At 39.2% G+C, this 25,337-nt stretch overlaps 1 pseudogene; it reads left to right on the top strand.

The window, feature by feature from the left end:
- The first annotated feature begins 11,989 nt into the window (after positions 1-11,989).
- On the top strand, positions 11,990-23,464 carry LOC134494668 (protocadherin alpha-2-like; annotated as a pseudogene).
- The last annotated feature ends 1,873 nt before the right edge of the window (positions 23,465-25,337 follow it).

Here is a 25,337-nt window from a genome sequence, read left to right as displayed (position 1 = left end):
AGGCCTTTTGGCAGCATTTTGCATGGAATTCAATCTGGACCGCAGACTACCATGTTCTCTGGTTGGAGGATTCCCTGCTTTCTGTTCCAGACCTGCTGGCAGGTCTTACTGGATATTTCCCACTACTGAAAAAATGATGAAATGATGCATCACTGTCTATATTAAAAAAAGAAAAGAAAAAGCCCAGCAGGTCAGTAGGTAGCCCAGGGAAAGAAAAATAGTAATTTAAAAAAAATTGCTGAGTATCTGAAGTTATGATGAAGTGATGCACTGGGAGGGAGGGAGAAAGAAAGAAAGGGGAAGGGAAGGGAAGGGAAAGGAAGGGAGGAAGATGACCAGCAGAAAAGTGGAAAGAAAAACAAATTTTTAAAAATCTATTGGGTTTTTACTATAATGCTAATAAAAATGTTCCTGTAATAAAAGAATATACAACAGAATTTATTAAGGAAAAGTAGGGAAAATGTGGTGATGGGTATTCCTGGCCCAGCAAAGTAGCCAAAGTGGAGGGGTTGGCCTAAAAGAAAATAAAGTTATTTAGGCAAACTGGCTGGCAGCACCTGAACTGACAAAAGCAGAAAAAAACTGCCTTGAAATGGGAGCAGGTAAACACACCTGGAGGTCACATTTGCAGTGGGCAAGGGTCGAGTAGAAGGTGACATGGTCCATTCCTGCCCTCCAAAATGGTTGCTGGTCATGCTGGTGATGGAGCAACCTGGCAGTGCCGTGGTTGGTTTTTATTTTAGGGGTTATATTTGTAGACTTTTACCCTATTTTAGGGACGCGGTGGCGCTGCGGGTTAAACCGCTGAGCTGCCGATCGGAAGGTCGGCGGTTCGAAACCGCGCGGCGGGGTGAGCTCCCGTTGCTAGTCCCAGCTCCTGCCCACCTAGCAGTTCGAAAACATGCAAATGTGAGTAGATCAATAGGTACCGCTTCGGCGGGAAGGTAACGGCGTTCCGAGTCGTCATGCTGGCCACATGACCCGGAAGTGTCTATGACAACGCCGGCTCCAAGGCTTAGAAACGGAGATGAGCACCGCCCCCTAGAGTCGGATTCGACTGGACTTTACGTCAAGGGAAACCTTTACCTTTTACTACCCTATTTTAAATGAAGTGATAAGGTACTAAACACTTCTTTTTGGCAAATTACAATTGCAAGATAAGAAAAGAAGTTTAATGTTTCACATTTTGAGAGTTCTCATTGGGTATTCATTTAGAAATGTCAGGATTTCTCTTGTCTTTCTTAGGATCAACTTAGTTAGAAATGGGCTAGTTAGCCATGAGTTCCATCTGAGAGCAGAAAATCCAAATTAAAACATTCCCAATGAATGGTTACCTAGGTTCAGTCTGAGTAATTCAGTGAAGGGTGGCCCATCATCTATTTAGGTAATTGCTTCCACTGTTGATTTGCTGTTACTAATAGGACATCCCCCCCTAATACTCAGTTGAAATATGTCTTCCTGAAACTTAAATCCATTATCTTGTCTCGCTTCTGCAGTGATAGAAAACATGTCTTGGCTGTCTTCTGGGTGCCATCTTTTCAGATATTTGAACAGTGCTATCATATCCCTCTTTAGTCTTCTCTTCTTAAGTGTAAACATTTCTAATTCGTTCAACTTTTCTGCAAAGAATTAGTCCCGTGATCATCTTTGTTGCCCTTCTCCAATCCTGTTTTAGTGTGGTGCCCAAAATTGGATACAATACTGAAGATTGTTTCCTGTGAGTTGGGAGTGGTATTTTTCATGTACCCTAAAATTTCATTTACCTTTTCTGCAGCCAAATCACATTACTAATTTATAATCAGTTTTTATTCAAGTTCTTCTTTCCTTATTCTATATTTGTACATTTGTCTTTGTTAAATTTCATTTTGCTATTCTCCGTTTACTTCTCTAACCTACTAAGGTAGTTATGATTTTTTTCCATGTCTTCTGGCACGCTCAATATTTTATGTCTTAAGACTGTCAAAAAGCCTGAGTCCCACCACTGTAGAAAAAGAGCCCCCACTTTATCTAAGAACATTTAGGTGTTCACTGGTGCTTTGTTATTATATTTATGAATTATGGCATATTTTAAAGACTTTCCACATGCCCTGCCTACACTACCAAATCGTACTACTACTACTGTAGCTAAGAACAAATGTTCTAGGATAGTAGCTTTCTATCCTATTTTTGTATTATATTGTGTGAAAATCTGAAAACATTCCTTCTACCTCCTCATCTCAATTATTAATTAAAAAAAATTGAAGAGTACAGGCTTGCTATACTGAACTCCAGTGTCCTAACAGCCAGGAAACACGCTGAGACAAGGAACTGGTCTCTAATGTTTTATTGCTAGTACATAACAGGAATCCTAACAAACTGAAGAAGCGTGGGAAAAACCCAGCCATATAAACCCCAAAGGCTAAGGCGGTCCCGATCGGTGCCTCTTGGAATGGCTGCCCAATTCCTCAGTGCTACGCATGCGCTTGACAGTCCGGATGGGAGCCCCCTGCTCGCCATCCTCACTCATGACATCCAGTCAAAACAGCCCTTAAGTTTAAAGAAAAACCACTGATGAAAAATCTTTGAGTATGATTTTCAAGCCAGGGGATTGTCATGTCAGGCCATCCTTATCTAGCTGGGTAATCAGAATGCCATGGGGTACTTTGTCAAGTACTTTGCTGAAATACAAAGTATTATTTGAGATATATTGGTAATTGGGACCGAATTTCTGTCACTAAGTGATGCGGTTGTAAAGTGCACGTTACATGACTGCAGTGCTTAGCGATGGCAATCCTGGCAGTCCTCATTGCCATTGTTAACCAAATCCCACTGGTTGTTAGGCAAGGACGCACCCCAATCCAAGCCATTCCTGTCTTGTTCCCTCCCCACCCCGAGCCTTGGTAAAGTAAGGGACTTCCTCCTCTGCCTCCTCTTGAACTCTCCTCACCTGCCTATCCCCCCATTTCTGCCCTGTTGGCCATCCACCTACCCACTGCCACTAGCTGCCCCTGCTACCTAGCCCTGCCTGCCACCGCCGTACCTGCCACACTGCATGCCACTACTATACCAGCTGGGACCTTCTTTCACGATGCCTTCTTTTGTGCTGGTGCAGCCAGGACTTCTCTCACATGCTGGCCCAGCCTCCATTCGTGCCCCACCCAGGGCCTCTGTTCACGGCCTGCCTAGGGCCTCCATTCACACACCAGCCAGGACCTCTGTTTGTGGCCCACCCAGGGCCTCCATTTGCATGCCATCCAGGACCTTCTTTCACAAAAGAAGGCCAGCAAACAAAAGAAGTCAGTGCAAAAGTCTGACTGGGTTTTTCTTCTACCTGGGTCCTTCTTTTGCCCCGGTGAAGCTGGTTTTTTTCTCACGCAGCAGCCAGGGCCTCTGTTTGCACACTGGCCAGGGCCTCTGTGCCCCCCCACCAGGGCCTTGTTTTGCAAAAAAAAAAAAAGGCCAGTGCATAAAAGAAGCCCCTGGCTGCACCAGCGTGAAAGAAGGACTGCTGCAATAGCCAGAACTTTGAGGACTGGTCATAGGTCCCTTTGTTCAGTGTTGTTGCAACTTTGAATGGTTGCTGAATGAATGGATGTTAAGTGAGGACTACTTGTATTATATCAGCAGCATTCCCACAGTCTACTATAGAAGTTACATAATTTATAAATGAGATTATTTTAAATTGGCATAGAAGAAATGTATTAAAAGTATTAGAAGATAGATTAATCTCCCAACAGAATGAATAGTAGGTAGACATAGGAAAAAAGGCTATGGAAATCGCTTAGAACAGAGTGAAAAGGATTATAATATGCACATGACATAGAAGTGTGTGGAGCTACTTCTATGTCATGGAGCTAAGTATGAAACAAAGATACTGGTATAATGAAGTAAAGGATAAGGAAAATCCATATAACAGAGTGATATTGTATGCAAATAAAAGGACAATGAGAGAAAGAGATTGTATAATGTGTATAAAGAAGAAACAATCATTTGAAAGAATGTACTCAAGGAGAGCAAGGAATGTGTTAGATCAAGAGGACGAGAAAAATGTAGAATGATACAAAGTGGGTGGAGGTGGGTCAGAAGGGCTAAACAAGGAGCCTCCAGAAGACTAAATGGAATTCAGAATAAAAATGATGAACTAAATTGGGATAAACTGCACTGAGGGATTTAGAATGATAGTGATTTGTTGAAAAAGTGGAATTGAACCAAAAGCTATAAATGTTAGCATCCCAGAAAAAAATGATGAAAGGAAGCCACAAATGCTGTAAGGCTGCAGGTATAGATGGTACAAATGTATAAATGTTAAAATATGGATGGGGTTTGCTTATAGAGTGGAAACTTTTTTTAATGTGTGTGAAGACTGCAGCTGTCCTCGATGATTGGAAGAATGCCATTGTCTTTCCCCTATAGAAAAGGAAAGGTAGCAAGAGTAAATGCAAAAACTATGGTGTGCTTGGAAAGGTGTTGGTCAAAAGGGTGCAAGAGGTGATAATGAATGAAATTGTACATTATTCACCCAGAGTTGCCTCGTGTGAGATGGGTAGCCATATAAATGTGAGAAATAAATAAATAAACAAATAAATAAAAGAAGCACAGTCCAGCTAAGCAGGGGCTATGAAGAGTGTGTGAAGACTAAAGATTTGCTTTTCAGTTTGTCATTGAGAAATGTACAACGTAACAACTTCTGGTGGGGACAAATGGTGGCTTGAGCTGTTTCCTTCCACTGTCTGTGGACTGCCCTGTCAGAGAGGCTTTTTTTCTTGGGCTCAGGCAGGCTTCCTTAGAGCCCAGAAGTGTTCTCTGGATTAAGGAGAACCCCAGGAATCACCCCATGTGTTCTCCAGATGGCTGGTTACAGCCAGAAGACCGCAAAACAGCATTTCACGATCGACTGGTAAGCAATCAGCTGGGAGGCAGGGCTGTCATCTTCTTTCCAAGCTGCTCTGGAGCCAAAAATGGACCTTAAAGCTGCTCACCCCATTTCTATAGCACTAAATTTTTTCTGTTTGAATTTTACCAAAGAGAGGCTTTCTACAACAAACAAATGCGGAATCTCTTGGTGACTCTCATTATTTTTGAAAATTATTAATTTGGTAATTTGGCTTTTTATATATAATTTGTTAAATTGAGATTTTAAAAGTTTGTTTAATTTTTTTTTATTAAAGTGATTTTTGAGGAATATAAAACTCTCTTCTTCGTTGAATCTGCGGATTGGAGTTCTGATCTATTTGCTTTCACTTTCCCATGGGACTGCTGTTTGTTATTATTTTTTATTTTCCTGATTGGTCACACTGGAGATTAAAAAGGCTGGAGAGAGTGTTCAGTTACAGTATTAATGGACGCCATAATCTGAGGCACTAGAGGGCACCATAATCTACCTTCTTGTTAAGAAATATGGAGGAAATTAATTTGATATTTAAAGATCTCTACAATGCTATTATTCAAGTCTTGGAGCATTTCTCAGAATTTCTGGAGTCCAAATTGTCACAAGAATTGAGAGAAACTGATAAGGCTGAAAACTACCTTAAGAGTAAAGTGGCTTCTCCAAAGAAAAAAATGAGAATTGGAGATTTACATTTAAATAGTCAAAGGAAAATTGAGTTGTGGAAAGCTGAAGATAGGAGGATTGTGTTGACACCACAACATGATCAAGGAAGAGAATTAAATTCTAGAGGCTGGAAGATTTTGGACAAATATTTGGGTTTTTTTAAAGCAGGTTGTAGACTTTGAAATTGACAAGAAGAAAGCTCTGTACATAATCCTGAGACATGTAAATGCCTTGGTTTATTTTGAAGTGGGGTAATTGTCTAAATGTGTTTATCAGGATGGTTTCTTAAAGGTTTGGATAAATGGTTATGCTGTTTTGAAAATTCTTACATTTTTGGTAAATGCCTAGGTTATTGTTTAAATGTGGTTATCAGGATGGTTTTTTAAGGGTTTAGATAAACGTTTATGCTGTTTGGACAATTCTTACGTTTCTGGTTAAAGAGTATCAACAATGTTATTTTTTTCTTTAATTTTATGAATAAGAAGTTGGTAGATTATTTTGCTGTAGTTTAAATGTTTTGCTTCATTTTGATAATTGTTTAAATTTGTTTATTTCTTAATTAGTATATAATTAGGTTATTTTTTGTTAGTTTAGTTGGCAGATAGGAGCAAATTATAGTAAAGAAGGATAGTGTTTGTTACTATATTAGGTTTCAAATTATGTTTGAAGGGACTTTATATGTTTTTCTTTAATTGGGAGGGTAATCTTGTTTTAAGCCTCATGTGCCGCAGAGTGGCAGGCAGCAGTATTGCAGCCGAAACTCTCCCTGTGACCCGAGTTCGATCCCAGCGGAAGCTGGATTCTCTCTTGGGTAGCCGGCTCAGGTCGACTCAGCCTTCCATCCTTCTGAGGTCGGTGAAATGAGTCCCCAGATTGCTTGCTGGGGAAGGCGACGACTGGGGAAGGCAATGGCAGACCACCCCGCTTTAGTCTGCCAAGAAAACGTCACGAAAGCTGCGTCCCCCCAAAGGGTCAGGCATGACTCGGTGCTTTCACCTTTCACAATCTTGTTTTAGAACAGAATGTAATAATGAGAATCTAAATGCTTTATAGAAATAACGTTTACTATAATATGAATTGGAGAAAGAGATTGATATTGATTTATGTATATCTTTGTTGTGGAAAGTCGGAAGTCACTTTGTAGTAGTTTGTTTTGTGTTTTTTCACATCTTTTTAGTTTTGTTTCTTTTTCTTTGTAGGCTCCTTTGTTTCAGTCTTTTTAATTTTTATGTATATTTTGAAAATGTTTTAATAAAGTTAAATAAAAAAGAGAAATGTACATTGTTACAAAGTGTATTGCAAATTTGTCAGTTTAGAGGAATTGTATGATAAACTGAATAGGCTTGAATTATGTATTATTGCATGAATATGGAGTTGAAGGTTAGTTGTTGAATGTATGAGGGAAGAAACTGAAGGCTTAGTGCATGAGTCCTCTTTGAGCATGGAATAATACAAGAATGTTTGATAACGCTTGGCTGTTGAATGTATATATGGATAAATGTATAAAAATGGTTGTTGTGGGATAAGACATCTGTTGGTGGTGTGTGTGAAGGTACTTGTTTGTAAGCAGCTGATGCCATGTTGTTGGCTGAGAACCCAAACGATTTGCAGCAAATGTTAGATACATCGTATGATGCAACAAGGACTATAGATATAAATGCTTATGCATATAAAAAGCAGTTGTGCTTGATGGGAAAATGAAGTAAATTATTGCAAGTTATACATAGATGATGAAAAATTAGAGCAAGTAGATGCATTTGTGTATCTTAATAGAATGTTTGCTAAAGATTAAGATTTTGAAATGCTGATAGAAATGTAGTGTTCTGTGGTCTAAGGCCCTATCATTAGAAGGCTTCTGCTTCTTCTTGTTCCATTCTCAGCTTCTGAGGCTGGCGAAGCACCTATACACTGTCGATTTAGAGTTATCATAGGCATGTATTCCTAATCGAAGTGTCATTATAATAATGTGTTCTGCCAAGAGTCCAAGCAGTGATTAGGTGCTCAGACAATTGGTTCTTTTAGATCCAGAGACAATAGGCACACCAGTGGATAAAGAGATTTTAAGCTTTATTATAAACAAACAGATTTAAACAGAAACACAGTTTAACCAGAAACACAGTTTAGGCAGATTAAACAAAAGCATAAAAAGCATAGCATAAAGAAAGGAAAATCATTACATACCAGCAAGTTGAAACCCTATCTCCATAGGCTGTCGGGAGCTAGTAAGGACAGCGGAGATACCCCAGGGTGGCTCAATTTCCACAGCACCCAGCGCTCAGGTCTGTGCAGAAGCTCCCAAACTCAAAAGACAATCCTAAGATTTTTTATCAAAGTCTGGCCCTAAAGCCTCGTGACCCTGTTTCCATGGTACTAAGACTGCAGGATCTGACCTTGACTGGATAGTTCCCAGGATCCGGAGCACCTGTTTATGATATAATCTAAGAGCCTGGGAAGCTATACAGATAAGCTAGTGTTAACATAAACAATCTTGGGGTTTTCTCTTCTCCCCCACATTTCAAACAGAAATAAAAAACAAGCCAGCTAAACTTTAGTATAACTCAAAATAGACTCTAAGCTCCTTAGTGTGAGGGAGAAAATCAAAATATGTCACTTAAACTCCTTGAAATAACAATGGTCTTCCACATTGCCACTACATAATGAAGTGTGTGTCATGACATTGTGATGCAAGTTCCACCCTTTCATACTTGGGCCATGATGTCACATGTCACATACAAGTACGCAAGGGGCAGAGTTTGCATTGTGACACCATGATGCACATTTTATTACTTCTCCCCACCTTGTGGACACCTATGGTTATTATTCAATCCTCCCTGGGTTCCTAATGCTACAGAATGGATCTCTATGAAAAATACTGTACATTGTTACCCATGAAAAGCTGTCATTATAAGATAATAGCTAGAGAATGAGAGAATTGTTGGTAGAATCTTTTTTGGAATATGAACCTGGCGTCTCATAATTTTATTGTCTAGGGCTAGTTTAGAAGCAATTTGGGGGCCAGTACAGAAGCATTTTTTAAAAAGTCTGTAGAGCTTAAAACAAAGTTTGAGTTACCTCAGAATGCTTCCTGGCAATTTATTTAACATAAGTATTCCGTACTTGGACTCTGGTTCTCATGCTATTGCTTCTTCTGAAATACTATTTGTGCTAAACATTTTGGACATATTGAGTGTCCTAAACTAATCTGAATTAGAAATTAAATAAAGTAAATGACAGTGGTATTAATTATTTAAGTGAACTTTAGAATAACACAGTTGAATGCTTTAAGTAGCAGGTTGTTTTAAAACTGTAAATGTAGAGAGTTACGTATTTTATTGTAAAACATAATAGATATTTTTGTCTTGAAATGCAACCAGAACTTTCCTAAAAGTTTATTCGATAAACATTGATTGTATTGTTGTAGATGCAATTCAGAAGTAGGAACATTCATGTGGTTTGGGCTTGTTGTATTGTAGTATTTTGCTCTGAAATTCATAGGATTATCTACATAAATTGCTATTACTGTTTCTTAGTTACATATACTATACAGGTAGTCCTTAATGACCACAATTGAGACCAGAATTTCAGTTGCTAAGTGAAGCAGTCATTAAGCAAATCCAACCTGATTTTATGACCTTTTTCTGGCGGTCATTAAGCTAATCACCATGGTTGTTAAGTGAATCACAGGGCTCCCCATTGATTTTGCTTGACAGAAGCCCACCAGGAAGGTCGAAAATGGTGATCATGTGACCACAGGATGCTGCAATGGTCACAAATGTGAACCGGTTGCCAAGTGCCCAAATCATGATCACGTGACTGCAGGGATGCTGCAATGGTCATACTGTAAGTGTGAGCACTGGTTGTAAGTTGGTTTTTTCATCATCATTATAAGTCTGAACCATCACTAAATGAATGGTCATTAAGTGAGGACTACTTGTATATTCTCCCTGGGTATATCATTAGCACATTGTTTTTATCAATGCATCAAGAAGTATAAACAATTCAGATGTATATGATAGCCAAAAGAATTAATAAACATCAGAAAATAAATCTATAATTGATTTGAAGCAGACAATTGGTAATATGTACAGTTTGTCAACACCTGAATAATTTTCTTTTCAACAGAAGGGCAAAGAATCTAGACAAATTTTTCTAACTTGTGTTCCCTGGTATGACTTAATCAGCAATTTTCTATTATCTTTTAGTTTTAGTTTTTTGAATAGTATTAAAAGATTAATGTAATATTGCAATCTTTTTCTTTTCACATTTATGATGTTGCTATTACTATTACTATTACGAGTTCGATCCCAGCGGAAGCTGGATTCTCGTGTAGTCGGCTCAGGTCGACTTCAGCCATTTTACCTCCAAGGTTGGTAAAATGAATACCCGGCTTGCTGGGGAAGGTGACGACTGGGGAAGGCAATGGCAAACCACCCAGCTCCATCGTCTGCCAAGAAAACGTCGCAAAAGCGGTGTCCCTCCAAAGGGTCAGACATGACTCGGTGCTTGCACAGGGGACCTTTCACCATTACTATTATTATTTTTCATTTGTTGAATAAGCAAAAACAGGGGAAAGGGTTTCTCAAAAATAGTTCCAGACATGCTTTTTTATAACTTGATGTGTTTCATTGGCTCTGATGAGATCTGAGCTCACTCAAAATAAATCAGTGGTGTCTGATCATGCCTGCATCTTTTCTCATCTTTGGTCCCATATAGGAATGTCTCTTTGAAAATAGCAGTATTGGGTAGTTATAACAAGGATAAAACAGCAACCCACCAGAGAGTCTTTGGACCATTTTGTGACACCTTGAAGATTAAGAAATTGTTTATTAAAAATGTGAAGCAAATGCAGGCAAAGATGGCCCTAGGCTTTTAAAAAATTATTTATAGTACTTGAGATGGAAAGAGAGGTTTCAACGTGCTCCATTCTCCAGTACTTGAGTGACACAGGTGAAAAAACATTGTAAAAACTCTAGGAGCTCTTTCTGTTTGGATCTGGAAACCAAGAAATAAGAACCGAGAATTTTAAAATTTTATTTTATTTTTTAAAAAATGCTCTCTGGATTGCAATAATAGTAGATTTCAATTAAACAGCTTCCACCAAGGTTTAATGGTCAGTTAGAACACACACTTTCTCTCTCTTTCTCTTTCTCTTTCTCTCTCTCTCTCCTGCCAGTAACATCTACTGTTCAGATTATATAATCATTCCAGCAACATCCTTGGAGGGGGTATCATTAAAGTCAAGATGGTGGTCATGGCAATGCAATTGAACCCCCATTCCTTTCGTTCATGTGTGTGATATTGATGCACATACAAAAGGATGAGTTTCAATCATGCTGCCACAACCTCCAGCTTGACTTTTTTTGATGTCACACAGATAATTCAGAAGCATTTTTATATCTATATATTATGCAGAAGTGCAGTAGGAATGTAACAGCTCCAACAAGAAAAGAACTAAATCATATTTCCCTGTACAGAAAGGAGTAACCTCCAACCAGAACACAAAGCATCTGAGAATTCTCATCCTTCCTGTGCAAGATTTCCAAAAGTTTTCTTATACTGCTACAAGTTGGCATTATTCTGACCAGAACATGTGAACCTGTTATCATTAAGTGGAGATCCTTGGAGATAGACATGAATTGCTTTCAGCTGATTGGAACTGTTGTTGTCATGTTCAAGGTTCTTCTGGAAAAAAAATCAATTACTTGGAGATCTAATGAAGAAATTTGCCCCTGTAAATCTTTGTTTGTCTCTTTTTCAGTATGTCTCAAATTAGATTAATAAATATGACTCATAAATACTATTGCATCCAATAAACAGAAATTGATCTAAGAGGTCATAAAAAGCACATGGTACTGCATTCTATCCTGATCATTTCAGTAGTATTTCTTTGCGATACCATGAGACTACACTGTTCCACATCTCAGTTGTATCCCATAATTTCATTAATCTGAAACGTGTTAAATTTTCTGTAGGATTTCCCAATAACCTTTTGCAAACATCAAAAAATTGTAATCTATTAAAAAGAGAAAACAGACAGATTAAGCAAGTGTCAAACTGCTGGATTAATCTAAGATAATGAGGTGGACAAATTAGTATAAACGAAAAAGAAAGGTGTATAAAATGAAATGTATTGTATAATATTATCATAACCTTATTATATGAAAAGTTTACATTTATAAGAATTATAAAATTGTTATAATAATTGTATTAAAACCATGGAAGAATTTCAAAAGGCAGTCACAAGGGGTCACTGTTGTCGAGCTGAATATTCAAGTAAGGCTGAAACTCCTACTCCCAGAATCACTGAAGACACCAGTTCTCAGCTGCAAAACCACCAGAAGAGATTCCAGCACCACCAGTTCAGAAGTGGACCTGGGCTCTGCTCCTGAATCCTGCAAGAAAGGGATTTTTTATTTTTTTAATTTTAGAAAAGAACAAAAACGTGTCTCCAGCTTTGCCATGCTGGTGTGGAAAGCAGATTTTAGGAAGGCATCGCTGCTGCAGCGGGCCCTCCTCCACAGCACTTGGGGAATGGGAAGCAGCCAGCTCTATTACTTGGTGCAGGAGGATCCCAGCGGGCACTTTTGTGGGCCACACGGCCTGGGATCTGGGGCTAGAGCTGGATGAACTCGTCTCTCGGATGTTTCGATCGGTTCCCAAGGAACAAGGGGAATACTTCCAGGTAAATGAGAAGAATGGGATTTTATTTGTGAATTCTCAGATTGACAGGGGGAAACTCTGTGACAAGAGTGCTGTGTGCACTGTTCACCTGGATGCCCTCGTGGAGAAACCATTAAGGATTTTTCACATAGAAGTGGAGGTTACAGACATAAGTGAAAATGCCCCAGTTTTCCCTGTTATAGAGACTCAGTTTCCTACTGCAGAGTTTAATGTTCGTGATTCACGTTTTCCCCTAGAGCAGAGCTTTCCAAACTGTGTGTCGCAACACGTTAGTGTGTTGGCTGCAGTGTGTAGGTGTGTTGAGCAGTCGAGGGATCATACAGGTACTGTGCACGCGCAGCATGCATAATCGGGTCAAAACAGCTGATTCCGCGTGACTTCCAGTGACACGGCCGCACCTGCAGTGTGTTAGTGTGTCACCAACATGAAAAGTTTGGAAAGCTCTGCCCTAGAGCTGATGCTGATGCTGACACTGCTGCAAACTCTCTGCTTAGCTACAAACTTAGCCCTAACCTGCAGTTCAGTCTAGATGTAACTGAAACTTATGAACATTTATTTCTTGTTTTAAATAAACCTCTTGATAGAGAAGAATGTGCTGCCCATCACTTATTTCTCATAGCCACTGATGGAGGTATCCCTCAACTCACTGGCATGGTCCAGTTAGTGGTCAAAGTGCTAGATGCAAATGATAACCCTCCTGTATTTACCCAGTTGGTTTATAAAGCCCAGTTTTTAGAAAACTCAGAGAATGAGTTAGTATCTAAGGTAAATGCAACAGATATAGATGAGGGGAAAAATAAAGAAATTACATAGAACTCAAGTACTTTTTCTCCTACAAGTGGAAAAGTAAAGTTCATCCTTGATCATCCAACAGGTGAGATTTATGTGAAAGGGCATTTGAATTTTGAAGAAAGAAATTTCTATGAAATACAAATTGAGGCAAAAGATAATGGAAATCCTCCATTATCAGGATACTGCAAAGTTTTGATCGAGATTTTGGATCTCAATGACAATCCTCCAGAAATTACACTAATGTCTTTGTTGATACCTGTTCCAGAGGACTCACCACTGGGGATAGTGATAGCTTTGATTACTGTTTTGGACAGAGAGACTGGTGCCAATGGACAAGTGAGCAGTTCTTGTGGCTACCTGGGATCCCTTACAAGCTAGTGCCAACTGGCAAAAATTTCTATTCGTTGGTGCTAGATGAGCACCTGGATCGGGAACATATTGCTGAGTACAGTCTAGAAATCACTGCCCAAGATCAAGGGACTCCATCACCGTCTGCCTCCAGAATTCTAATACCTTCAATCAGTGATGTAAATGATCACCTGCTTTCCCACAGCCCTCCTACACAGTCTTTGTGAAGGAGAACAATCCACCTGGTGCTCACATCTTCACAGTATCTGCCTCAGACCCAGACGTAGCTGAGAATGCCCTGATCACCTATTGGATAGATGAGAAGCTCTGGCCGTTGTCCAGCTACATCTCTGTACATTCAGAGAGTGGAAAGCTCTATGCTTTGCAACCTTTGGACTATGAGGAGTTGAAACTGCTGGAGTTCCAGGTGAGAGCCAAGGATGCTGGACTACCTTTCTTACGTGGCAATGTGACGGTTCAAGTCTTTGTGATGGATGAGAATGACAATGTACCTGCTGTGTCACGATCATCAGAAGAGAACCTGATTCTTCTCGTGGTCCCTGTGATGCCTGGGTATATAGTAGGCAAGATCCATGCCTTGGATGCAGACTCTGGATACAATGCATGGCTAAGCTATGAGCTGGTTGAAGAAAGTAGTGGGCCATGGTCCGTGGGCCAGTTTAGTGGTGAGGTGAGTGCCAAATATTCTTTGGATGAGTCAGAAGGAAGCAAAATCCAGAGTGTGCTGGTTCTTGTGAAGGATCATGGGAAGCCTCAATTCTCAACTACAGCCACCCTGAGTGTGTCACTGGTGACAAATGCCCAGGCCATCAAAACAGATATTCACCTCCCCAGGTCAGGGGAGAGCTTCATGCCCCTGGTGGACTCGATCAGTGTCTATCTGATCATTGCCATCTGCTCTGTTTCCAGCCTGTTCCTGCTGGCCCTGCGATGCCACTGCAAGGCAAAGGAAACCATGCTGTATGGCCCTGGGATGGCCACCCTGGTCTGTCCCAGTGAATTGGGCAGCTGGTCTTATTCCAATCTCCACAGCCACATCCTGGCAGGTGTGAGAGCAGAGGCTGGTATCAAGAGTGACTTTCATGAAAATCATGATTTTCAGTTCCAACATTCCTGCCTATATGGATGTTGTGGAAGTGGGAATTTTGAGGGAGCAAGTTCCAAATTACTCTGGACAGGTGAGTTTGTTTGTTTGTTTATTTATTTATATTTTTAATTTATGAATCATATTTATATAACCACCTATTTCACATAAAGCGACTGGGTGGTGTACAACAATGAATAAAATAGTGAATAGATTAAAAATAATTATAAAAAGATAAAAATAATTATTAAAATAAAAATATTATCAAAAATTTTAAAATATACTGCATATACACACACACACACAGTATGTATGTATGTATATGTGTGTGTATGTGTATGTGTATGTGTGTATATATATATTAAAACATACAAAGAGTTATGCTAGTTGGTATCATAATCCTTCAGACAGTTACTCTATTTTGACTTGTGTTCCTTGATTTGAAACCTATTTACTCTTTAGTCTTTAGAATTCTACTAAAGACCCTTCAGTAGGTCTTTAAACAGAATGTTGGTAAGACAGTGATCATTTTTGTGCTTTACCTTCTTACTGGCAAATGAAGAAGTTTATTAAAGTGATGCCATCAGATATTTCTTTGAAGGTGATGGGGATGCAAGCTTAACCAGCAATGTAGGGTTTTTGTCCTGAAAGGATTATAAGAACTGTTAGGGTATCCCCTGAAATAGTTGATATTCTATAGACTAAAAAGCTGATAAATAAATGTAGATGATACTGTTATATTAATGATGGATGGTGAATATAATTTAAGTGAGAAATATAGGCAAATTAGAAACATGTCTGTGGTCATCAAGGAGTGAGTAGAGGGATGACTGGATATTACCTACAATGAAGAATGGAGGGTAAAGTTGATGGAGTTGGCTGAGATGGCAAAATTGACAGCTTTGATTAGAGAAAAGACATTGACTTATTTATGGTGAATTGAAAGCCCCTTTTGGACTTTTTGCATGAAAAAGAAAAGAAGGAAATTATGATATACAGATTTGTTGATTAATAGTATTAGCTGACAATAGAAAATAATGGATGTTATGTTGTAACCTTAGAGTAAGAGTTTAATACAAGTATTACTTATATCTGTTGTAAAAGGAGTTGGGAGTTACTCCTTTTTCTATTTCTGTTTTCTTCTTTTTCTTCTGTTTCTGCACTTCTCTGTATTAGTTTCTGTTAGATGTTATCTCTTTGTCTGAATATTTAATAAAGTTATTATAAAAAAAGGAGTGAGTAGAGGGATGAATTGTGTGTAGAGGAGCTGAGAAATGGGGAAAATGCACTATTTCTCTCAGGTCCCTGGGCCTTACCAGTTGTCCTCCTTTATAAAATGAGAGCCAGCCCATATAGGAAGATACTGGACAGATTCACTTTCCATGAAAACCTTTCCCCTTAAGAGTAAGTGATACTACATCACTGAATTTTTACCCTGGTATTTAGAATTAAGTCTCCTCCTATTTGTTCAGCCTGGTGTCTTTCTGGGTCTGAGTCACATTACTTGATCACACGGGACTAAGCCAAACTGCAACAGAACATTAGAGACTGACTTCTTAATTTTCAGTTACTGAACATATTTTATTTTTATGGATAATTGAATCTATTACAAATGGAAGATCTTCAATTCATGGAAACTTTTGATCTAGGGGAGGGATCCCACCAATGAAAGGAGAGGGAAGCAACTTGCTGATCCTCCTCTTAGCTTCTAGTCTTTGGGTCATGTCCCCAACCGTTCTGATTTGAATTCCAGGGAGTTTCAGTCTCTACAGAGAAAAGGAAAGATTGTCAAAATCATCTCTTGCCTTCTTGGTAGACTTTCTAGCACTGACTAGGGTGAATGAAGTCTGGATCCAAGCAGCTCTGTCAGCATGACAGCATGATGTGCTGATTTACTTCAGAAATAAATGTAAGCCCTTTATCATAAATGTTGTATTTTAAACTATTAATACCTTCAAAACTTAACATCATGCAATACACAATCTTCTTATAAGTAGATAATCCAGATTACTAACTGAATGTGAGCTACAGTGTAGAAGATCAAGTTTTATATAGCCATGCGTACTAATATGTGAAGCATGCTATTAAAATTAATTTATTGACATCATTTGGAGATGTGTTATTAAGATTCATTGGGCTTTGAACTAAATGATATATGAGTATATCATATATTCTTTAAACATATTCTTGCTAGAAGAGATTAATCCAAGAAAATATATTTTCAAGCATCAATGTAGGAATGTTGAATCCACTGCGATTAAAGTTTTCATAATGTTATTATTAAACTGCATCAAATCAATTATATTATTTATTTATTCATGTCAGAAGCATCACAATTAAAATAAGGCATACTGTAAAACATAGAATTTAAAATATAAAATATAAAAGTTAAAATATATAAAAGTTAAACAGATCTTGCCCAGAAACTGGCAACATTAATTGCATTCTGTCATGCTGTCATGAGGTCCTCAAATGTGCATTGATCAGGGCACAAAGGACAAGTGTATATATGTATTGTTGTCTGCATGTCTCCACAGTCACATAGGGCAGAGGCCACCAGATAGTCCCATTTGTTCAGAGTATCTCTGGATCTTGTTATGCCCGTGCACAGTCTGTTCAATGATTTCTATACTTCCCAACTTTCGCCAGACCCAGGTGCCAGCTCCTCTGCTGGTTCCATCCAGTGTTGGTTCTTTGTAGCTTTCCATTTGTTTATTCGTTTAGTCGCTTCCAACTCTTCGTGACTTCATGGACCAGCCCACGCCAGAGCTTCCTGTCGGTCTTTCCATAGGTCCACTCAATTATATAAAATAGTTATTGAAAAGGATACATTTGGAATGATGTATAATAATGGCAAGGCAATTTTGTTTTTAATAGTTACAGTCTGCTTATGGTTCATTGCATCCCGAAATGCATGACTAGAGTGGTGTAATCATGTCTGTGCATGTGTGCTCCTAGTTTAGGTCAAACCATTGTGCTGTTACCGTTAGAAATAAAGAAAAGGGAAGGAATAGGAATAGCAAGGATTCCTATTCCCCATCTGGATACAACCCTCTTAGCTCTAAGCGGTTGGCTATACCTTTGTTTGTCCTGTATTGTCAATTCTTTTGGGTCATCATTTCAAAAACAGTTAAGAGCAGTATATGTTTTTCTGGGCTGAGGATCACATTCATGCTAGGATGCAAACCCAAAAATTAAGCAAGGACAAGTAAAAGAAACTGGAAGTTTTTTCTTTGCAATAAAGGATTGATTCCTTTTATTAGACTGTGCAAATGAGCAGCGTGAGCTAATAGTACTTTGCCAGAGGATTTTAGCAGGGAAATTTAAAAGGAGTCCCTAAGAGGTTTTCCCTCTTACTCATGAGTTTGCATTTGATGAACCTGGAATCTTTGAAAAGGAACAAGAAAAAAAAAGGCTTTCTATTGGTAGTTCCCTAAGAAGCAAAAATTAAGCTGTAGACAGGAACCTGCAATGGAGATCTGCAGTACTTGTATCATGTTTGTCTGCCTCCCTGAGATCAACTTGGCCTATATTTGTAGCAAGTGCAAGCCCTTGAAGCAAATATCAAAGGATTGGAGCAGGGAATGCATCTACTCCATCTGATGAGAAAAGATGAGGATTTATCAGTTCAAAGGTAGGAGCCTCTACAACAGAACCTGACAATGGGCGCAACTCTCCATAAGGAAAATGGTCAAATATAGCAAGGCTCAGTGAATGAGTTTAACAATCAGAAACGAGAGATATGGAATATATTCTGTTCTATTGGAAGTTGGATACAGTTTTTAGGCCCTTGCAGATGAAATAGCCTGGGAGCCTTCAGAGGAAGAAAGAGAACCACAGAATGAGAGACAGGATGGTGGATTTCTAAAAGGCAGAGAGGGTGCAGTTGTACTCCAGAATAAAACAAAGAGAAGAATCATGGTAGTTGGTGACTTTCTACTATGGGAAATAGACTAGGCCCGTCAGCCTATGAAGGATGCTGTCTGATAGAAGCAAGGATCAAGGACATGACAAATAACTTCCAAGTCCACTGACAGTTATCCCTTTCTTCTAATAGTTGTGAGATAAATAATACAGTAAAGCACAGATAGAACTGTGCAATGTATCACCACATACATTGAAATGTTGGGAGGGAGCTCAAGGCCCTGGGAGCTCAGGTGGTATTTTTATTTATACTTCCAGTTATGGAAGAGGATTGGAAAGGGCAAAACAAATACTCCAAATCAGTGACTGGCTAGGCACATGGGGTCAGTAGGAGAGATTTTGCTCCAGGAACATAGTCTGAGTTACCTAAATGATAGACTGGCATGAAATGGGTTACATCTCACAATGTAAAAATCGGTTTGGCCAAAGTATGGGGAGTTTGATTCGGCCTTTGAACTGAATCCTGTAGAGATGGAAATGAAAACCTGAAACAAGGATCCCAAAGGAAGACTTGCACACTGCAGAAAGTGTGAGTTGTTGTTGAAAAGGGGTTGTGGTGAAGAGAAAACTCCACAAGAAAACTTGTGAGTAAGCAACATCAACAAGGAATGAGTGTTTGCTGACTCAGTGCCTGCTGAACATAAAGACTACTCTGATGAATGAGAAAGGTGGCGGGGGTTGGAAAAGAAGGATGAGAAAGATGGCAGATGCCAGTGGTTGGCAAAAAGGAAACTATAGACAGAAACCTGCTGCTGGACTATTCTTATCAGGCTGTACAAGCAAACTGCCTCATCTCCTTCTATGCTGCCTGGCCTTGCATTAACTTTTTGTCTGGGTAGAGAGTAAAGTTGGTTCCTCAAGTTGGAAAGTCAGGAGGGAGTAAAGGAAGCTGGAGACTACATAAGTAAGGTGCTACCTACACAGAGGTGAAGCTGGAGGGCCTGTTGAGACGGTTTATGGGAGAGCAGAAATAGAAGCCTCAAACTGCCACTGCCAACACTGTTCCTATCCATGGTAAGGCATTTTATTTTAACTACTATTTTGAATTCTTAGTTTGGACTGCTGAGGCTCCAAAGTGTCTGCTTTTGTTTTCAAACCACGTCTCTGAATACTCAAGGGAGGACTGGGGAGAAGAAACGTCACCAGGTTCTCTATACTCTTTGGAAAATCCAGTATTTGCTTTCGCTTATATACTGGTCAGCTTCTCACCTCTCTGCTCCAAGGGTCCTTGTTGGTGTTTACTATCATTCACCCAACTAAGAAAAAAATGAACAATCCCTTCCAAAAGCAAACTGAAAATCTTTCAAAGAGGGATGAGGTTGCAGTGATAGGAGACTTGAATTACCCCAACTCACTTTGGGAGATGAAATCTGCCAAGTATGGTCCTTCCAGAAAATTCCTGACTTGTCTTGCTGACAGATTTCTCTTTCAGACAGTGGAGGGAGTCATAAAAGCATCAGCTATCCTTCACTTGATACTAATCAATAGGGAAGACTTTGTTGAGGAAGTGGAAATACCAGAATCACAGAGGAAATGGCCATGTCATGCTGGAATTACTGATTTTTAAGAGTCACTAAAACAGTGTAGTCAAAACTTCAAAAGTCAAATTTTAATAAAACTCACAGCAGTAATAAACAGAATCATGTGGAATGGCTAGTTACTTGTGGGATGAATGCCCTGGATATATATATACTGTAAATAGTACTGAAAAAGTGATCACCAGTGAATCCTCCTGAAATTGGAGAAAAGATTCAGGTGGAGTACCACAAGGATTAGTCCCTAGTCCTTAACTTTTTAGTATTTTCCTTAATGATGTGGATAAAGAGACCAAGGTAATGCTTATCAAATTTGCAGATCATAAAAATTAGGTGGTATTGCTAATACATAGGAAACAGAATTACTGTTCCAAACTATCTGAATAGGTTGGAGAAATGGACTGAAAGTAATAGAATGAGATTTAGCATAGACAAGTGCAAGATTTTTCTTTCAGCAACAAAAATCAAATACAGGTAGAGGATATGAGATATTTGCTTTGGTAATGATACCTGTGAAAAAGATTTTGGAATAGTAGCTGATTGTAACTGAACATGAACCAGCAGTGTGATAGGACTGCAGGAAAGGCAAATACAAGCCTTTAGACTGCAACAAGCAAAGTCCAGTATAATTTCCAAATCTTGGGAAGCAACCTGTAAGGATTGCCTACCCTAATAGACTCAGACTCACAAGCAGGAACTTAATGATATCTGATTTATTAAAGAATAGTATGCAAATACAGAGAAAGCTGAGAATGAGCAAAAGCGCGCAAAATACAAACTAAAAACCCTCGGCTCAAACGTACTCCCTCCCCTCGCCCTGCCGTTGCAAACTCCCCCCCCACCCCCCAGGTGCTGGTAACCGTTTCTGCTGATGTCCTGGGAAAGGAACCTCGAACACACGAGATAACCCAAACACATTCCAATCCAGCTACTAACATATAACAATCCCACGAGATGGAATCCTCCTCCCCTCCCAGATGAAACACGCATCAGCCAAATGACATGCGAAATGTTACGATGTACTGGCAACATTGGAACGGTGAACATGACACAACCATTCTATGTCGGTTTGGTCAGTCCCTACCTTATGCAATCTAGTTCACTGCTCCAACTCTCTAGAGATCCAGGGAGAGTGTTGGCTGCAGTGCAAAAAGATTTGTGATGCCATGTTATTGTTTCACTATTCTTTTACTGAGATAACCAGACCTTAGTTACTGAATGTACAGCTAGGCTTCTTTTCCAGGCTAATGCAGGGAGCATCAGGACATGCCATCTTCCTTGAGGAAGCCAAGGAAGCTGTCAATTCAGAAACCTAGGAACCATGCTCCAGTACTAGTGACAAAATAAAAGCAGATACTACTTTCTTTGAAATAGATGGTTCTGGCCTGGAACTGAAGGCAAGGCCCCACAGTGCTCAGAAGCACTAGCAGCAATATATGGAAAGCCATAAAATAGAAAAAAATGGAATGGTGGCTTGCAGAGGAAGGCATTTGTGGCAGCTGAAGTTTGTAGACTCTGAATCCAATAAATCAAGGCTGCTTAGTTTCAGGAGATTTGGCTGTTTAAGCCAGAGATTAGATCGTATCTTAGGAAAATTACTTATTTTGAAGCTAGATCAAAACTACTTATTTTGAAGCTAGATCAACTCTTGACCTGTGGACTGGATTGGCAATTGACTCCCCCTTGAAAATTGGTCATAGGACTTGTAATGATAGTTAGAGTTTTGACTCTCCAACCATAGACTTATCTTCACTAACAAGTTATTCCACTGCAAGTAAGGGTGATCAACTATTCCTGGAGAGGAGAAATAGAGTCCTCTATTCACCCCCAGCCCACCACAAATGAGACCTCCATTGTGTTCTCCTGCTCTGCATTAAAAGTCATGTTTTCCAGACTGTGTTTCAGCTCAAGTGTTAGTGTTCCACTTGCCTGCTGTAGTTTACTTTCTTCTAGGCGACTGGACTTTGACTGGTTACTGGTTACTGTGCAAAGGCAGGCACACCTCAAATCAATTTAAAATGCTCCAAATCAGTGACTGGCTAGGCACACAGGGATCCTGTAGCTCTCTGATCTTTGCACAGCTACTGTTATCAATGATGTTCCAATAGCACAGTGGTTATAACACTTGCCTGATATGCAGAGGGACACTGGCTTGAAACCTATCAGATTTTTTTTAATTGCTACTTTTTTTTCCTGAGCTTTTTGTCTGTATTATGGTCCTGCTGGACATGTCTTCAGATGAGGATGAGGGGGAGAACTTTTGTTTTGTTTTTGTTTTTAAATAAGTTTACCAGGACAGTGTTTCATAATTATTCCAGTCACTTAAGATATAAAGAGTGCAGTGCAGTGAAAGTGCATTTGGTGCTTTGTGGTGCTTTAAATTTTGTATGTAAATTTAACTTTGTATATAAAAGAATTTGTGTCCAGTAAATCCCTCTCATAGAAAGAAAGAAGATTGCCAACTGCTTTCTTGGCCCAGAAATTTGGGAGGGCACAGCAGCAGAGGAATTGTCCATTGGAAGGTTAGGGTAGTTGGTACTCTGAACTAGCAAGTTGCTCCCAAAGTGTCCCAATCTTGATAGAATTTCCTTACACCTTCTTAGAGTCCAACCAGCATAGGATAAGCGTAGTTTAATGGTGCAGTGTGGGTATTCCATCAAACTGCTATTGCCTGCCCCTTCCAACCAATTCAAAAGGCTGAAGCCTGATTTACAGCTTTATGAGCCAGTTTACAAGTGGATTTCCTACTTTGTGGCTGGCATGCTTACTTTGGGCTGGAGCCTACTTAGGTTGTGAAATTTCCCAAGTCACGCATGGTTCTTCTTGAGAAATACTGCATAGAGGAAAGTAAAGCTTTCAATTTCCCTTTGGACCTAAACTGTCAGCCAGCCTTTGCTTTGTGAAATACGCAATTCCTACAATACTTATTCTTCCTGTATGGTCCACCATTTTATTTTACAATATTTATAACCTGCCCAAATCTTAGATCCTGGGTAGGGTGCAATGAGCCAAGTCATGCTCAGAGACCAGGGAAACCAATTTAGGAAAACCAGTTGCTCCACCAAATCTAAGGACTGTGTTCTAAGGTCATTTGCTACAGAAAAATCCTCTCATGGAGGATCCTGGTAGTGCACATGATAAATGCTAAACATCTCCTTTCTCATAACAACCTTCTCCTCTAGCATGAGGCTACCTTGCCCTTCCTCAGGAGCTACTTGTGAGAATAACCCTGGGAGACAAGGGGAAGAGCTGCAACCTAGACAACAGTCTGATAAGAGAAATCTGAGTCCAAAGGAGAGATGGGGGTGAAGATAGCGTCTCAGAAGGGACCCTCCCTAGTTCTCTGGAAAGCAAAGGTGGGGGAAGGGGGGAGTGCTTTCAGATTCACAAGATTCTGTTACTGTAACCTTACAAGAAAGGTAGTATTAGTACTCATGGTTTTGGACAACCTTGAAGGCTGTCACTACTGTTGGATTAGTGATGGCAAGAGTACCACCCTCTTCCTTGCTTTTCCCAGAATATTTCACCCAGTATCTGCACCAATATTAGGGCCAAGGAAGTGTAACTCTTTCTCATGTCATGACCCTGATCTGATTTTTCTTCTATCACCTCTACCTCTTCTCCAGGCACTGTAAATTACACTGATAGGCACTAGATATAAGACACATAACACCCATACTTACCTGTAGGGCCAGTGTGGGATGGGGAGAACACTTGTTATAAGAACAAAAGACAGAAAACGGAGACACCCTAAACAGTATATTTATAATTATTAAAATGCACACAAACTAAAGCTAATGTAGTAATACAATAAATTACTGAATGAGGATGGATGACTCAATCAACTGACTTGATAAATCAAATGATTGTCTGTAAAATCAAACTAAAAGATTGCAATATCTTTTATTATTCCTGAAAAAGGAAGAGAGGAAGTTAAGCTGTAGGAAAGGAAAGTGACAGAAAGTTGGATAAAACAAAGTCGCTAAAGAAGAGGAAGGAACCCAGTGAGAATAGATCAACTGAGAAGCAGGAATTCATTCAAAAAGGGAGCATTGCCAAGCACAGAGACCCCAAATGACAAGGAAGTACAGTATGATTGTATTGACAGCAAATACAATTATACTGAGTTTGCTGAAGAAGTGGACCTTCCAACAATAAGGCTAGACAAACATTTCAATTAGGCATACTTGGCAATTATTATGGCAATATGACATACAAAATAAAGACAATTGAGATAAATTCCTGAATATGCTCCACATTGGCTACCAGTGTGCTTCCAAGTGCAATTCAAGGTGCTGATAATGAGCTATAAAGCCCTACATGGCATGGAATCAGGATATTTGAGTGACCACCTCTCCCTGGTTACATCTACCCATCCCATCACAACCAGCAAGAGAGGCATGTTATGGGTCCCATCTACTAAGGAATGTCATTTGACAGGACCCAGGAAGAGAGTCTTTTCTGTTGTGGCACCTGCCCTTTGGAATATCATTCCCCCAGAACTTACATTGGCACCTACCCTCCTGGCCTTCAGGAAGGGCCTGAAGACTGGGCTTTGCCATCTTGTCTGGGGATCTGATAGCGGTGGTGTAGAGCCTGCTAAATGACTATATTGTTAGTAAATTGGATTGTACTTCACAGATTATGTTTTTTATGTTTTTAATATTTTTTATTGTTTTCAATGTATTTTAATATTTTTTACTGTATGATTTTGGTTATTTTTGTATTGTGTATGTGCGTGTGTGTATGTTTTAACTTTGTGAGCTGCCCAGAGTGACATATTTGAGATGGGTGACTATATTAATTGAATAAATAAATATACAGATTCAGAATGCATGTTTTCAAATCAACTTCAGTTCTTGATTTAAAAGCAACAGTCAGCTTTAGCAGATCAAAATTCTAAAGAAATAATAGACATTAATGTAAGAGTAGACAAGGTGTTTTAGGAAGTGACTGGCATACTATTGATCTATATCCCTAGAATGCTAATTTTTAAAAAACAAAAACAAATTTGGCTGTTTCTATGTGTGGAAAAACATATTTTCCTCTAAATCCCATCAGTTCTTTTTGCAGAAGGCAGTAAGGAATTGAGACAAAATAATGCAAATTAAGACAGAAGTAGATTTTTAAATATTAGAATACACCAGTGTTTGACTCAATAGTAAAGATGCAAGAAAACATCAGATATGAATATCAAATGAAATGTTTATAATGTCACCTCACAGGTAAGTGTTATGATGTCTTTTCTGTTTTTTATGATATTATGGCAATAAGATATTCTGAATAATCAAATCTACAGGGCTTCAACTGAAAAGCATCATTCTACAGTGCTATAGCATTTATCCACCAATTAATTTACCCTATTGCTCAGGGTTGTTGTTTTTTTGACATTGTGTGAATAATTTAGTTTTATGTGAATAAT

The sequence above is a fragment of the Candoia aspera genome, chromosome 3, assembly GCF_035149785.1.
Source record: "Candoia aspera isolate rCanAsp1 chromosome 3, rCanAsp1.hap2, whole genome shotgun sequence".
Classification (NCBI taxonomy): Eukaryota; Metazoa; Chordata; class Lepidosauria; order Squamata; family Boidae; genus Candoia; species Candoia aspera.
Note: the sequence above shows the minus strand (reverse complement) of the source record. Positions and strands in the feature narration are given on the sequence as shown.